This window comes from Artemia sp. Qi Xiang Cuo, chromosome 5 (genome assembly GCF_049724085.1).
Source record: "Artemia sp. Qi Xiang Cuo chromosome 5, ASM4972408v1, whole genome shotgun sequence".
Classification (NCBI taxonomy): Eukaryota; Metazoa; Arthropoda; class Branchiopoda; order Anostraca; family Artemiidae; genus Artemia; species Artemia sp. Qi Xiang Cuo.
This window is the reverse complement of record NC_142798.1, coordinates 71961565-71974781: the sequence shown is the minus strand read 5'-3', so window position 1 is coordinate 71974781 and position 13217 is coordinate 71961565. Positions and strand designations below refer to the sequence as shown.

At 34.2% G+C, this 13217-nt stretch overlaps 1 protein-coding gene across 8 annotated transcripts in view; it reads right to left on the bottom strand.

Moving 5' to 3' along the window:
- The window catches only part of LOC148952482 (uncharacterized), an 83844-nt gene extending 71402 nt beyond the window's left edge, over positions 1-12442 (bottom strand). For 7 of the 8 annotated variants that reach the window (XR_016141813.1, XR_016141810.1, XR_016141812.1 and 4 more), the window contains exon 1: positions 12367-12442. The gene's annotated coding sequence lies outside the window, so the exon portion shown is untranslated. Of the gene's footprint in view, positions 1-12323 lie in introns of all 8 variants that reach the window. The other variant, XM_089089911.1, reaches the window with a different exon arrangement.
- Positions 12443-13217: the final 775 nt, after the last annotated feature.

The window sequence follows — 13217 nt, the reverse complement described above, 5'->3', positions numbered from 1 at the left end:
AACTATTTGAAGTTTTAGAAACTCTGCATGGAGCTATTACGCGTGGATCGTTTTGCCTGCTATCTGAAAATTTCGAAAATGGTTATGCCAGGTCACGGTGGGAAGGATTGGGAGAGAAGTGCGTACAGGAGGGGGAAGAAAACTGAAAGGGGATACTAAAGTAGGGGTATTCAGGGAGGGGGGCTTTGGTGATTGAATTCTGGTGATTGAAAGCTTGGCAGATATTCGAAACTATTTTTTTGCCTGATATTCGCAAGGTTGTCAAGGACACCAGTAAGCGGGTCCATCAGGGAGCGATAATGGCGTGCTCCTTGAAGCACACTCTCTTATTTTCCGTAAGTCAGGAGTGATATGAGCGAAAACACATTCTCTGACAGTACAAGTTAAAACACTACACAAATCTAGTCGTACATGGTCAAACCTACAATCATTTTTGTTGCAACATTTCGATCTAAAATTTAAGCATTTATGTAAAAACCAACATTTTTTCTTCCATCTACAAAACCCTCGTTCAAAGAAACGGCAAAGCGTGCTGTATTTACTAGCGGCACTGTCCGTTTTACCGTCGTAGGTTCTTATGTCACTCTTCTCTGCGGGAGTCAGAATGGGTGCACTTGCACTAGCTGATGACATATCACCAGGATTCATTTCGTCTGATAAGGTCACACAGTCATGGGTTAGGCTTGGGCTAGATGTTATGTTTGGCACTTCATTATCAGGGGGTGAATTTCGGTTAGCAACAGCGATATCACTGTCCGTTTGCGTTGACATGGTAACTTGGTCCCAGGAAGCTTGCGAAGGGTCACAAGGGCGGATTTCGATAGCCACTAAGAGTTCTTGTTTGAGCTAGGTTATAAGAAAGTCTTTAACATCCAAATGACCTGCCAACACTTTAATTTGATTGTTCTTTTCCTCCATTTCTGACAGAAACGTTGAGTGCCTTGTCCGAATTTCTAGATTTTCTGCTGGAGATGCCGATAAACTTGCTTCCAGGGTCTTAATTTTCACTTAGACGGATTGTTTCGGATTCATAGTTAATGTCTACACTTACCGCAGACGGCTTAGTCCCTGTTGGTAGCTCAGAGTTGGTTTTGAGTCTCGTAGTAATTTGTGGTGAATAGGTGCCATTTCCGCTTCCTCTTAAAGGTCTCTTCGCACTAGGCTTTTGTAGGGGTTGAGATGCTTGCAACTTCGGAGTCACGGGAATTTTTTTTGCATGACAGTCCATACAATACATTCACCGGAATGGTCCTTTAGCCCGATTTGGGCACATTTATTAACGCCTGCGTGGTACTAGCGGCCGCAAACTGACACGCATTGGACGGAATTTGTGGGTACCAGCAGTCAGCGCTTGGGACAATAATTCTTTAGTTTCGACACATCACAGAGTGGGCGCGGGATCTGTGGAAGCACAAATTAGGCTTGTCGCCAAGTCTTTTTTTTACAACCAGTAATGCAACTATTCTCAATGAAAACAATAGATTTTGAGTAGAGAAGAGGACTTCTGATTCTTTCCATCCACAAGGAACAAGTGTAGTCCATCCAAAAAAAGGTAATTAGTTAAATCAGTCCAAAAAATACAAGCTGCATAAGATTGCATAAGAATGAAGTCACTTATCACTTGTACTTTAATCCTTTACAGAGTATTTTGTCACTTTCGTAGTCACTGAATACATTAATTTAAGTTCACAATGATCCTTAATAAGCCAGACAAGCAATCAGTTGTTTTTCAAGTCTTGGCAAAAAGGATCATTTTGACTCGAAGCCACACACATGTGAAACGATAATCCAGGTAAAATATATGTGACCTTCACTGGGAGATGCTGAATGAGAATTGACAAACTTATCTTCACTTCTTCACTGTTGTATAATTTTTTAACAAAATTCTCAAAATTAAACATGAATTCAACTACATTTTTTATTTTCAAATAATCTAAATTTGTAGTTAGACACCATCAATGCCACCTTCTGGATGCGCATTTGACCGAAACTTTGACGAACAACTATAACAGGCTAAAAGAAAAGAAAAGCGGAATTTGTATTCGAAGTCAAAATACAGTCAAAAGCGCATTTGACCTTAGTTTTGGAGCACCTTAATAATTCCTGATATGTGCCCTCAACCTAAATGGACTCCTTCATCTCTTATTTTAGTTGATGGTATATGGTCAAAATAACTATGCCTACCTTTTTATCTATCATCACTTTGTTTTGCCCTTTTGTGGTGCTTATTTGAGTTCTGATCCATTTTTAATGTAGTCATTTGTGAAATCCTTTCTTTAATTGTAAATATTCCATTTTGACATTTTTACTTTGAATTGACATTTTGATTTTATTTGTCTTTATTTTGACTTGGAATACAAATTCCACTTTTCTTTTAGCCTGTGATAGTTGTTTGTCATAACATAGGCATATTCTCCCCATATATTTTCCCCACCTTCTGTTGTTTTGCCATTAATTGCATTAACTTAATTCTAGTTCTTAGACATATATTTTAATAATTAGTGTTAAATTTATATTGACCATTTTTACACTTGATTGATATTTTTAATTTTTGTCTGGCAATAGGCCTATATGTTGATTTCATTTCTTTTACCTGATGCACTGTATATAAATAATATACAGTAAGATCATTCCCTATCTCAACCATTATACAAAGTCATACCAAGATGCAAGTGCTCTGGAGAACTTATAAACATAAGCGACATTAGATTTTTTCATGGGTAGAAAAGTCAAATTTCTCTTGAACGCGAAACTTGGCTTCACCTTTGTAACACTAAACTTTTAAAGAATCTAATTTTAAGTTAATTTATTCCAATACATATATAAAAATTGGTAATTAGTAGTACAATGTTATTATTAGATGTTTTTAGAAACTGCAAGTAACTTTTGAAGTCTAGAGTTGGTTTCAAAGGCATTTTGAGAAAGTTTCTGCAAAAATACGTGTTTCAGGGTAATATACACTGGACTGCTGATGGCAGATCAAATGAGAGGGCATATAAATATATGGGCGGAACTTTTATACACGCCAAGCTTGTAGTAGCCAAACATCACTGAGCTGTGATCTTACTGTATATTATTTATATAGTGACCTTGTGTATGAAGCAAATTTGGCTCTAATAAAGCTTGTGATAGCCCTTTGAAAATAAATATTATCTTATCTTACAAGCTCACATGCTTCAAATAGTACAAAATAAAGCTATAACATATTAAAAAAAATTGGTGTCTGGGGTGTGATGTTGCATTTGAGCACCACTGTCAAGGAATATTGAAACTAAAAAAAAGAGGACATCAAGCACTGGAACAAAAATAGTAAAACACTTTAGCATTATAATGATGTAACACAGGAAGGAAGGAGCAAAAGAACAAAAACCAGAAAGATACAGGAATGAGGGAGCAAATTGATACAGCAACAAAGAATAGGATGAACACAGGGCTGAAAACTGGAGCAAACACAAGAATAAAAGAACACAACAGCAATGGAACACTGAATTATGGAATAAGGAAACAAGAGTTGATGTACAGTAATAAATTTACATCCTCCTTTGTCCATACCTATTATTTGGTAGGCCTTTCCTGACCAAGCTGTAGCTTGCATAAATAAAATTCTTCCTCAAAATATGTAAAATAATATTCTCTCTCCAATAATTATGTAAAAAAACAAACTAGTGAAGCATTTTTGCCAGCACCCCAATGCTGAACTTCTTGTTCTTCTAGCCTAGTCAATAAATTTCTAAGAAAACATTCTCACTTTCTGTAGGGCCTTGAACATTATACCATATGCAGCAGAAACGACTTTCATCCAGTATTCTTTTTTTTTTCATCTGGGATGTCCCAAAGATCTGAGGTTCAGCTGTAGGAATTTGTCATGCATGGTCGCTTGCATTATGGATAATGCAAAATATTTTGCCAAAATTTCAACATCTGTGTTGAAATTTTGTTCACAAGCTGAGAAGCCCCAAACAAGCTGAGAAGTAAACAAATGGTTACTTGAGTAACCATTTGTTTAGTGGGTCTGTCCCACATTTGTTTAGTGGGGTCTGTTCCACAAGCATGGTAATAAAGAACTGACATATTTGAGCACTTGTTTTAGCATTTTCACACTATCGGCTTCTTTTAATTTGCTATTTTTTCATGGCTGGTGTAAGATGGTGTAAATATGGCTGGTTTGCCCTTTACATAAAGGTTATAATGTTTTTGTTTTATAGAAAATATTGCATGAAAAATCAAAACACAAAGAACTTGCCTCAATTACTACCCCAATCCCTTTTTATTATAGTAAAATCTACAAAATTGGTGATTCTAGCTTCTTAGTTGATAAAAACATAGTTCCCACTTAATCACCATATAAATGCAATCTTTGGAAATATAGGTCCAAGAAATATATAATCCAAGAAAAGATTTAGAAATTTTTCCATTTCATCTTCAGGTTTTGCCACCAACACAATTTCATCTACAAACAAAAGCAATGAAAGAGCCATATTCCTCAGTTTTACTGTTGGGGCCTACCTACACAGAAAAAAAAAACTACTATACAATCAATAAATAGATAGAACAGCCTAGCACCCTAGGTGGCAGTAAGCATGCGTTTTCTATGTTACTATAGATGGGGTAAAGGCACCAATGATTCAACAGTTTTTGTAAAAAAAGCAAAAAAAAAAACACTTTTTCTACTCTGGAAGGCTTAATTAAAAGACTTTTGGTTTGAAAAGGGTTTCAGTACATAGGAAAAACATCTAGAAACCTAACTGATTAGAAGTTTTATCAGAAAAAGGTACAAAACCCCGATTTTCTGAAATTGGAGCGTTTTCACCAACAAAAATGACAGAACAAAAAAAATACCTATTTTTGATGCAAGTCAGAATGCAATTCAACATGTGTCAAAATACTTGGGGAATGCTTGTGGGTGGATCCTGGTGCATTCAACATGCCTCTTCTTTCTAATTTATTTTCTTCGTTTCTCTTCAACTTCGTTCAATGTTTAAAAGTATTAAACACTATTCAGGTAGTGCAGGAACAAAATTGGATAATCATATGGAGTGTAATTGTATGACCTATGTCCTAGGTCATATGAATCTTTTCTATTTTGACAGTGTTGCATATATGCCACAAGAATCGCACCTTTAAATGTTATCCGGAATGGCCCACTTCCTCTCAGCTTTAATATCCAGCAGATTTCTCCATTGTTAACAGTGAAAATGTCCTCAACATTTGGTCATTTCAAAGTTAATCTGCCATTTTAGTCCACCTTAAAAATTTTAGTTTTGACTATCCTTTGTCTGTAAAGTCCAGAATCCTTGGAATATGCATGTCCTACTTAAAATTATTGGAAATTTGTGACACCAAGGAGTTTAACATGTTTCACTAGCATTTTGGGTGGGATAGGGTCTAGAAAAACAGGAGTGGATTTCTAGAATTTTAAGAAGTTTATCATCATTACATTTGACTTAGTGAAATTAACTATCACATGTAAATTCTTAGCTTCATTGAAAACATGGGTAGGATTTTGATGGTGTCACTTTGATATTTCTATGGTCTGCTTCAACAATCAGGAAGTCATCTATATGTTAACATCTTTGAGGGAATCTCTTACCAATTTCATTAATCATTACTAGATATAAGAGTGGTTCCAATAAGGTTCCTTGAGGAATTCCATGCTAAGTAGGGAGTGGTTCAGAGAAAATATTTTTGTATTTTACAACTTAGGATCTATTTGAAAGAAAACATATGCAAAAATTTACTAAAAGAGGGTCTACTTCAAAGTTATTCAGTAATAAATTAATTAGGATGTTGTGATCAACCAAGTCAAATGCTTAAAAATATGAACATGGTATGAGGCCAAGTGGCAGTTTCTCAGACAATGGAAAAATCTAGAATCTGAAAGTAGAAATACAATTTAAAAAAAAACTTTTTTTAAATGTTTTTTTTTCATCTGAAATATTATTAGAATTAATAACCCTTAAAATATCTGATTGTTGAGAAAGCACCTGTAAATTTGACAACTATGTTTTTGTCAGAGGACCCTTGAATTTCAACACCAATCATTTCTCTTCGTTTTACATGTTCAGTGAAGTTTCAACAGAGTCAGCTATATTTTGACAGGGCCCGTTGTTGTGTGTTAAAAATTTCATCAAGGTTACTACAAGATCTTCTCAACAAAAAAATCAAATATCTACATTTGAATTCAGCTGAAGGAACATTTTTAGTTGGCCTGGTATTCCCCTACATCAGACAAGAATTTTTGACACTTGGAACATACATTTGTCAATATAATATTGACGGCCATTTTAGTTTAATTTTATCAAGAAAAATCATATGTGACTACATTTTAGAGAAGATCAGATGTATATAAACGCATTGGTGCTGATCCCAACTTTTTTTTGGCAAAAAAAAAAACAAGTAATGACAACTTGAACATTACATAGCTAAAAAATTGTTGGGACCTCCTTTGGTTGAAACAGGAAACTGATTGAATTGAAGTGGGTGTATTGGATATAGTATCTGCATCTTGCATTGTCAAAATATAACAATGGCTTTGAGAGATGGCACTCCAAGTCATGATTAAGCAGAGTTATCCTGTTTTGAAGGAAAATTTTGACAGTGGTTCCAAAATTGCACTTTTGAATCGTTAGTGCCTCCACCCTAATCATGGAATATTATTTGCATGTAAATTTGGGGTTTTCAATGTAATTTACCTAATCTGAAAGTAAATAAATCACATTAAGCCTTTTCTTATGTTCTTTCATATAATCATTTTGTTGGGAAATCCCATTCCAAGCTCTTAATGAGGCCCCAAAAGGTAAAATAGTCCCAGTAACCACAAGTTTAAGGACATGTTTCTAAAAAACAGCCATTTGCAGCTGATTCAGGAACAGTAATTATTATTTTCCTTAGTCTAACAGTAAAATATTATTGTAAAGACAATAAATTTTTAAAGAGCCTGAAATCCCTCAAATATAACATCCTTTTTAAGGATTCAAGTTCTTTTCAACAATTACTGCAAATTTGTTTTCAAATAACATTTTACTATTGAGAGTGAGAAAAAATTGAGAGTGAGAAAAAAAAATAACTGTTGCTGAATCAGCCACAAGTGCCACATTTTTCTCCCTAACTAGTTTTTTTTTTAACATATTTTTAAACTTTTGGTTACTATGGGCTGTTTTGAGCCTTTTCAAGACTCATAATGTAATTTACCCTAGAAGTGACTACTGAATTATGAAACAAAATAAAACAGAGCATCAAGTGATATATCCACTTTCATTCTAGCTAAATTATGTAGTGGACTTTAAATTTACCCATACATGCATCTAAATATTTTAGAAGGTAATTTTAATTTAATCAAAACTAGTATCCTAGCATTAGGGATATGTCAACTACTTCAAATCCTTTGTGTAAACCTATAAATCCTATAGGGTAAGATACCCAGTAGTTGGCCAGCTAATCCACTCTTAACAGCTAAATTATTGTAAAATCTCCATCATATCACCTAGAAAGTGGGTTGTTTACCATTGGATGTGTCAAAATCTTCTTAACAAGCATGTGATTAGCATGAATATTTTAACCATGTACAAAACTCACAATTTCAAATATACTGATAGACAACAATGGAGCCTAATATTGGCCACACATTTAAAGTTTGAGCCTAATCTTAACAAATTTTGTCTAATCTTTGACCCAGGATCTTAAAGTTAGAACAACACATCCTAATTACAGACACAGTCAACCTGAGATAGATTTAATGAAAGACAAGTTTTGTGAAACAGGATAATTGTATTTAAATAGGCTAGGGTGAAGAGGTAACTTTTGTTTAAACTCAAATATTGAAAAACCATATGTTTTCCAAGACTGTAATCAGCAAACACCAAATAGTCTAGTCATAACCATCAGCCAATCACAACTATCTAACACTAGATACATAATGTCTAAGACTAGGAATCTTTGTCTATGTAGACTATAGGAAAGATACTTTATAATCAGAATGTCTGGCCAGGATTAGGCACTGGCCCAGTACTGGTGGTCTTACAAATGATTGTTTTTGTCCTATACAAATTGTTTTTGTCCTAACTTTGCTCAACAATTAAACTATGCAAAATATCAACTCTATCAAGCCTTCTGTTGAGTGTGCAATGTTTTACCATTACAGCCATCAGCAGGGGCATAGCACCAGCATTTTTATTGGGGGGGCAAGTATTTTATTTGAGCACTACTGAAGAAAAGCTACCACTTACTGAAGACCACTTACTAGGGTACTAGGTTAAATTCAAAAAATTACACAATACATAATAAACAATAAACACACATTAAATAAACATAAAATTAAGTACTGGCAATCAAGCTTTTACTAAGATTATTGGCAATGAGTTGCTGCAGGTGACAGTAGTATAGTTTAATAAAGCTTTTGCGTGGGCTAAGGTGAATTTCATATACATTTGGCTTTTTCCAGCAGGCTTCACTGCTAATATTGTAGAACCTATCCCCCTCCAATTCCCCAACCTCCCATCCCAGCACAGGATGCTCTATCTTATAGTTGAACCAAGCACCATTTTAACAGCCCCATGTATTGTGCTATTCAGTTGCATGCAATTTTAACAGATTTTGACTCTGTAAGATTAAATTTGTTGTGCTAAACTTTTACTATGCATGATTCATTGAAATATTATTAATGACCTTTTATTAAATTGATTTGGTAGTGGGTTTGCTGCTTTATATTAATAAATAGCATTGAAATAAGCAGGTCACATAAAGCAAAAGCAAAAATTCAGGATAATTCCAAGTTTTATTACATATAATTTTAAGTCTAATATTATATTGTAATGCAAATCTAGTGATATTTCAAAATCAGACAAGTGTACATATAAAATAAACCTACAATACACACAGACTTGTTACAAAAATTGTAGTTGTCTATGTTTTCTTTTTCAATTGCCAACACTACAAGTGAAGGTAATCTTTCTTGCCCCATTGTGTTGTGGCAGTATGTCTACAACCATCAAAGACAAGAAAAAGGTCTTTTACACAACACAGAATTCATAGGAATAGTGAAGTACTGTTTAAATAGATCAAATATCAGAGGAAACAGACATTTCAAGCGTTTTTCAGCAAAACAGATGCTCTTTCTAGAATGTTTTGTTTTTGATATCCTCAACTCCATAAAAACACTAGCTCAGACATGCAGCATTCAAAATCAAGCTTATAGTATTTACACACAAAGCTTACACTGTCTTTGTTCATTTTGTTTGCACCTAGCATTACACTTAAGCTGTTCAAAATGTCCAAACTGTTCTCTTCTAGCCTACTTCCAATCTCTGTAGTTAGAACATCAATAAAAGGATACAATTCTGTATTTTTGAAAAACTCTTGCACTGTTTGATATGGAACTATTGTACTCCCACCTAATTCCACTGGAACTTTACATTTCCAGGGCAATTCAGGACCTCTAGAACCATATTTATTAGTTAATTCAGAGCTGTGAAGGCAATCATATCTATCTTTAATATCTTAAATATTTAATATTTTTTTTACTTACTTTCATGGGTTGAAACAAGAATGACACATGGCAAAATACATGGAAAATATATAATTTGGGTTATATATTTGCATACAAGGGGGGGGGGGGAGGTTGTGGGGAAACGATAGTGCAGAGTCAAAATGTGTTAATTACAATTATTCTACACATTATAAAGTAGGTCTAAGAATTGTTTTTTAGTATATTTCTTTCCCAGCTGCCTTGATTCTATACTTATAAGTTACTTAATGAATTATAGTTTTCTCCAAATTATTGGGATGGAGGGGGAACAGCCCCCCTGGCCCCCCCCCCCCCACAAAAACACCACTAGTTGTCAGTCCCTTATATACTAGGCAACAAATACTGTCATCTACTCTCATATAGAAAGCACTATAACTTCAAAAAAAAGACAATATTGTGTTTCCTCTAAACATGGAGAATAATACAAAGTCCTCTGTATGACATTTTAAACATTATACTATTATGAAGCAGTATTAATAAAGCTGTACAGATGACTTTTTGGTTTTCTCCTTAAATATATGATCCACACATATGTCACAGAAGACATTATACTACTCTGCTTATAGCCTACATAGAGAAAACAATAAAAAGGGTAAAATTCTAGTTAGCTACTTTTTGCTATCTCAGAAAGGGGTTAGCCTATGTTAGGAAAATAAAACTTTCAGTAATGAATCCAGAACTAAAAACATACTCTGAGAACTTATTGCCTAGCTTCCATGTTAACCTTCTCCTGATTTCTATGGCTTAGAAATTTGTCTACTTGAAATTTTGACAAAACAACATTGTACCTTAACTTTCAGTTATCAGTTACTTTTTCTGGTATACATTTAGGATCAGTACTGATCACAAGGAGACATGTTAAGAAAACAATTCTTACTTCATAATATGCATAATAATCCTAGCTGACATATTTTCCAGGGGGAGCACCTTTATCATCACTATTTTTACTGTTGCTGAGTTGTGAAGGCAATCATATCTATCTTTAATATCTTAAATATTTAATATCTTTTTTATTTAATTTCATAGGTTGAAACAAGAATGACATATGGCAAAATACATAGAAAATATATAATTTGGGTTATATATTTGCATTCTAGGGGGGGGGGGGGAGGTTGTGGGTAAACTATACTGCAGAGTTGAAATGTGTTAACTATAATTATTCTAAACATTATGAAGTAGGTCTAAGAATTATTTTTTTAGCATATTTTCAGTATTATGGTACTCTCCCATTATGTGGACACGTTGGCTATAGACAGTCAAATGAATGCAGTCCATGCTAACCTTCTCTTGATTTCAAAGGCTTAGAAATTTGTTATCAGTTTCTTTTTCTAGTATAAATTTAGCACCAGTACTGATCACAAGGAGACATGTTAAGAAAACATTTATTACTTCATAATAAGCATAATATTTTTAACAAAATTGTGAAAAATAAACATATTTGATTGCATTTTTCCATTTTCAATTATTCTAAAGGCTATAGGGAAGTTAAATATCATCACTGCCATCTACCAAAAAGATATAAATAGGCTAATATTGGGTTATAAGATATAAATAGGCTTAGGTTAGGTAGATGGCTCTTGGGTATTTGTTTTAAAATGATTTTCAAGCCTTTGAGAAAAGACAAAATATTTAAAAATGTGATTGTATAACTGGAAAAAAGGAAAATAGTGACGATATAGGTCCTCCCCTTGGATAATATGTTAACTAGGATAATTCTGCATATTATGAAGTAAGAATTATTTTCTTAACATGTCTTCTTATGACCAGTACTGGTCCCAAATTTATACTCTTTTTCTCTTGTAAAAGTTCTGAAAATGTAATTCCTGTTATTTGAGTAGAATTTTGAGCAATTTCAATAGTTTTTTGGTCAATATATACCAAATCATATTATTGAGTTAGGACTAAAGTGGATACACCATTCAATGCCTTTTTTTATGCTGATTACGAAAATAATAAGCATTTCTATCTGAAATTGATTTCAGCCCCCCCCCCCCTATATCTGGCAACTCAGGGTTAGGTTTGGTATATCCGCTATAGAGGGGGGGGGGCTGAAATTAATTTCCAATATAAATGCTTATTATATTTGTAATCAGCATAAAAAAAGGCATTGAATGGTGTATTCACTTTATTTGAAACTCAATAATATGATTTGGTATATATTGACTGTTTTTTTATAAAATTAGAAAATGTGTTTGCAGATCTTTGAACCCTCAGAAGTTGATATTGAGTCAAGTTGTGGGTCAATATATACCAAATCATATTATTGAGTTTCAAATAAAGTGAATACACTACTTGATGCCTTTTTTATGCTGATTATGAATATAATAAGCATTTCTATTGGAAATTAATTTCAGCCCCCCCCCCTATACAGGCTATACCTAACCTAACCTAACACAACCTAACCTAACCCTGAATTGGCATATATAGGGGGGGGGGGCTGAAATTATTGCTTATAATATTCGTAATCAGCATAAAAAAAGGCATCAAATGGTGTATTCACTTTAGTCCTAACTCAATAATATGATTTGGTCGATATTGACCAAGTTGTGAAGCTGAAAACAATTTTCTTTTACTCTATTTAAGCAGAAGATCTGTTATGCAAGGTTTCACTTTAATAATACACATATTTTAAAAGGTCAGGGCCCTCTAGAGGGAGAAGGAGTGGAGGTAGATGCTTCAAAATACCTTTCCAGGACATACTTTAGCCTTTAGACCCATCCCTAAAAGTTTCATTTTCCTAACCTAACCCCTTTCTAAGATAGCCAAAGTAGAATTTTAACTTTCATTTTTCTAACCTAACCTTTTCCAAGATAGCAATAAGTAGGCTAGCTAGGTTATTCTACCTCACTCATTTAGGCTTTCAGTATAAAACACTATCCTAGAGACAAATTCTGTTTCTCTAAAACTACAGCGTTGCCGGTTCCAAAGACAATATTATGACGGTGCCGACAAGACAATCTGTTTGATTGTTTTGACGCAAGGTTACCAATTGACAACGTATGACAATGAGAGCCAAAAAATGGCAACTACAGCGTCACAACTTTTTATCAAAGACGATCTTGTGGCAGTACCATCAATCTCTGTTTGTGGTGTTTCGTTTTGACGCAAGGTTACCAATTGACAACATGCGACAATGAGAGCCGACAAGTGACAACTACAATGTTGCCGTTTTTTTTTACCAGAGATGATTTTATGGCAATGCCAACAATCTGTGTTTGTTATGTTTTGATGCAAGGTTTAACAAAATACAACGTATGATAATGAGAGCCTAAAAGTTTATTTTTGACCTAAATAGTATGACAAGCCACACTTTTGTGACCCAAACAGCGTGACAAACCCAAAATTTTGGTAGCCATGCCGAAATGGCTAGACAGATTAAGAATTACAGACCAGTGGCTAGATATAGCGCATTTGCGGCGTTTTGGCACTTTTTTGAGACGATTCCGCATTGAGTTTTCAAATTAGCATATTTCTTAGTCGGAAAATTTTTATCCGTTGTATTTTCACTCGGAAAATGGAGCTTTCGGCACAATTTCACTTTTATGGTGGCACAACTTTAAACCAAACTGTCATATACCAAGATCTCTTTCAGATTTGGAGCGTGGTTCTGCGGCACTGGCTCAGTTAGATGCACTAAAATTTCATACAGATGGTATTTCATATAGCATATAAATCATAGACATCGTAGAGAAGC